This window comes from Pteropus vampyrus, unplaced genomic scaffold, assembly GCF_000151845.1.
Source record: "Pteropus vampyrus isolate Shadow unplaced genomic scaffold, Pvam_2.0 Scaffold83, whole genome shotgun sequence".
NCBI classification, from domain to species: domain Eukaryota; kingdom Metazoa; phylum Chordata; class Mammalia; order Chiroptera; family Pteropodidae; genus Pteropus; species Pteropus vampyrus.
The window spans coordinates 7,038,648-7,042,939 of NW_011888864.1; the positions used below are offsets into that span (position 1 = coordinate 7,038,648).

The 4,292-nt window shown below is 35.0% G+C and overlaps 1 protein-coding gene across 1 annotated transcript in view; it reads left to right on the forward strand.

Moving 5' to 3' along the window:
• The window catches only part of SLC15A1 (solute carrier family 15 member 1), an 80,696-nt gene that overhangs the window by 14,530 nt on the left and 61,874 nt on the right, over positions 1–4,292 (forward strand). The window contains exons 2-3 of the mRNA XM_023532429.1: positions 2,392–2,480; positions 2,579–2,644. The gene's annotated coding sequence lies outside the window, so the exon portion shown is untranslated. The remainder of the gene's footprint in view (positions 1–2,391; positions 2,481–2,578; positions 2,645–4,292) is intronic.

A 4,292-nucleotide genomic window follows, 5' to 3' on the forward strand; every position in this document is an offset into this window, starting at 1 on the left:
AGTAAATATTTTTGAAAAACATAATTAATCCTTGGATTTTTTTTTTTTTTTTTTGCACTGTGGTGTAAAATCTGTATTTCCTCATATCACCCTGGAAAAGACATAAAACACATTTCAAAAGGTTAGAGACTCTATAGAATGTTCTGATCTTTTTATTAATCTCTTGAAGTTTTCTGACAGCCTCTTGCTTCTATCTCTAAGCACACAGCCTTCTCAGAGGTGTGTCACTGGGAAATATAATTTGTGTATAAGTTGTGTATACACAACTCGTGCTCAGGCACATTTGTGCACGTGTTAAGGGTTAAAAACCACCAAGTTCTTCCGGCTCCCACACTGTTGTCCTGGCTATTCTCTCAGGCTTCTCACCTGCCTATGCTCGTCTTCTTCCTCTGCTCCCTGCTCCAGTTAGAGTCCAAAAGTCACAGAGGTTATCTATTGAAACACAGTGAATCATTACTCACCTATTCTAAATGTGTTTTCCCATTAAAGCATCTCTGAAATTAGAGGCTTAATACAGCCAATGATAAGAAAGCATCGTGTCATTATTTAATTGTAATTTTTTTCTTTCTTCGTGATCTATGCAGCTTCTCACAATAGTTGGCATGTTAGATTTGGTGAAATACAGTTGGCAAAAGGACAAGTAGAAGTTCAGTTCCTCTGAGAACTGATGCTTATCTCAATTTAGATTCTATACTTGTCTTTCTGTATATTCCCGTCACTCAACTAATCATAGTGATTAAAAACAGCTCCTAAATAGCTCTTGTTATATGCCACACACTAAACAGACTACCTCTCCTCTTTACAACAACCAGGAAAGATAATTTTCTTTGTTTACAGAAAGGAGCAACTCAGGGTTAAAGAAGTCAAGTAACCAGGCCTTGCTTACGTGCTCTCATTCCAGCCAAATGTGTGGTCCATCTAATCTTTTCCTTATTTAAAAACATTTTCCTGGGGCTAAAGGGTATACATGGATTCCTCTTGAAGTCCTCCCATCAGTGGCCTCCGTTCCTCAGCCTGAGTCACATATTATTACAACAAACAATGACTAGTTTCCCAAGTGTCCTGAGGTTATCAGCATGAGGACACATGTAGTTGCAGTTATGTGCTCTGCACAAATCATAGAAAATATTGTGTGGGCTGCATCTTCAGGGGAAGTGGAGAGCAGCTGGTTGGTGCAAGATGAGAAGGAATAAGGAAGAAGCAGGCAAATGGTAGCAGAGCCTCACCTAGCTACAGAAGGATTCTAACTCAAGATGGGGAACCATTGGCCAGTTGCCTATATAATGCTGCACAGGCAGTTTCCATCAGCAATCTTGGTAAAAGATCTTCTAAAATAATGACATTAAATATTCTCCTTCTGTTTATGAAAATTTTTTCATATTCAATACATTGGCTCATTACTTTCATACACTGCTAGGGAGAGAAAAATATTTCTGGAAGGCAATTTCGCAATGCGTTTAAAGAGAGCCTAAAATTGTTGTCATACCCTTTGACCAAGAAATTCCAATTTCTAGGAGTTTATACTGGGGAAATCGCTGGAGAGACACACAACTATTTCAGTGCTAGAGTGTTTATTGCAGTGTTGTTAAAATAGCCCCAAAAGGGAACCAATTTAAGGACCCAAATAAAAGGGAAAAACTTAAATTACTTATGGTATCTATTCACAAATAATTGCATTTGAAATAATTGCAGCCATTAAAAAAATAATTTTAAGACTGCTTAGTCCAGGACATAAGATTGAGTGAAAATAGGTTATAAACAATATGTATAATGTGATCCAATATTATTGAGTTTATTTATATGTAAAGAAAGCCTGCAAAGAAATATAATAAAATATTAATATTAGCTATGTCTAGATTTTTAATATACTTTTCAGAACTTTCCAACAAATTTTATAGTAAAAATATATTACTTTTACATTCAGAGAGAGAAAAAGACATCTAAAAAAATTGTTCGCTTGATGTTGATAACATGAAAATAACTTTCTTCAAGATGGATGTTAGTTCTTCTCGGTTAGTAGGTTTAGAGAAATTGTTTCTACGATTAAAAAGAGAAAGTCCCCGTGCATTTACTGCAGAGCAAACATTATTAAATAGACTGGGATAGGGAAGGTTAACGCTTATCTAACTCTGTAGATCCACTCTGTTCTAATCCATAATAATCTCTTAGGATCTTCAGAGACAATCTCCTGGACAATGAGAAATGGCATTATCTGTCTCACAGATAAGAAAAACTTCTACATAGATAATTCTTTTTTTTTTTTCTCTAGACTTAGCAGCTCAGTAAAATCTTATTCTCTGAGATTCTTTTCCACTGTGTTGACCTTGTTGGTTGTCTGTAGGCTATTTAGAGAATCCCCAAAGTAATACAAGACTCTAACATTTGTTCCAGAAAACCTTATTTCCTGAGATCAGTAACACAACAAGTTCATGGAAGCTGTTTTTCTTGGCTGGGCACAGATTCTTGCATTAAAAGGGAAAGTATGCTTTATGGTTTCATTTTGTCCCCACTGAAGTGACATAATTTATCTTGCCCAGAGAACATTTTTCAGGTAATATTGTTTCTATGAATCCCACAGGAACTATGAATGAATGAAACGTATTCACCAAAAGATAACTGGGAAATTATGGCAAAGGGACCAATGGTAAGCACTGCATATATTTAAAAATAAAATTGAGACTAAAACAAATGTGAGAATAAAGTGACATCAAAATGTAAATGTTTTGAGCCTTGAGAAGCTAGAAAGGACACAACAAATAAAACTCATTGGAGAAAAAGGAATATGGGTGGAGAGCAGAACAGGTTGGTTTGTTGATTACCTCATCTACACTAGCCAGGAGTCAAAAATATCCTTAAAGCTGACAAATCAAGTAACAGAAGTATAGTGTACATATCAGTACAAATGTGTAAACACCAAGAAAGAGAGCACCCTTAAACTGGGTGATGAAAAAGAGGAAAGGGATACAAGATGAAAAGAAACATTTTAATGTTATTTTTCATAACAGGGAACAATTGATAACATTTGAAGAAATAGAGGATGAAGGGTATTACATAAAATTGTAATTATAAACTACTTGTGTAAAAATACAAATCTTTCTCTTTAAACATCGGGAAAAACTAAGACCCCCCAAAATACAAAGAACTAAAATTCATCAAACTGCACACTTGGAGTGGCTAAATTTTATGTTATATAAATCATCTCTCTATAAAGCTGTTAAAAAGGCAAAGGAAATGACCACATAATGAAAAGCCTTTTTTAAACTATGAAAACATAAAATATGAAATAAAATAATATGACAGGACTAAAGTCAAACATCTGTAAATGAGATTAACTCACCTATTAAATAAAAGAGTTTCAGATTGGCTCACAAAGCAAATCGCAACTCTATGCTGTCTGCAAGAGACACAGCTAAAACAACGTAATTTAGAAAGATTGAAAATAGAAGAACAAGCAAAGTTTCTCTCTTAATTCCAGCTTCTTTTAAATGATTGTCATCTGTCACAACTCAACAAATGTGGCAGTCTGCTAGAATAGTGACTAACATTTGATGCTATTTTACAGAGTACTTTCATGTATACTATCTGTAACTTAATGAGAAAAGTACTTTTATTATTGTTTTACAGACAGGGAACCCATACATAAAAAGTCAAGTGACTTACCCAAGTTCACCTAGCTATTGTTTGATTAAGCTGGAATCAGTCCTAGGTTTTCAGGTCTACTCATTTCATGCCATTTCTTCAACGCTGTTACACATATGCAAATAATGCTCTCTCTTTATAAAAATTGCTTCCATTTTTCAGCATTTCCTTGTTCTATGGGACTCCTGAGACTAGACATTTTATATGTTATGCCCTTAATCCCCATAACACCACCATAAATTAGATATCATTATCTGCATTTTTCCATTTGTGGCTAGAAAGGTTAAGTAAAAAATAAGCAACAAAACTGAGATTCCAAATCAGGTATGCCTAACTCCAGAGCTTGAGGGATTTCTAGTATGTTACTAAAAGTGATGTTAGCAAAGCTTGGGACGGAGAAGGTATAAAAGAACTCAAACCGAACAACCAATCCTTAAACATTTTATTTTTTATACTTTGTAAAGGCAAATAAAACCTGAGCTGGCTTTATGGGCATATGACCTGTGTAGTCGCCCAGGGCCATGAGCTCAGAAGGGACATGTACTTCATTTAATTCTCTGCTGTACCGCCTTGAAATTCTTAATTCTATCTTTGCATTTGTGTTTTGCAAATGAAGTTTGATAGGACACTGGAGCATAAGCATGAGCAGTGGA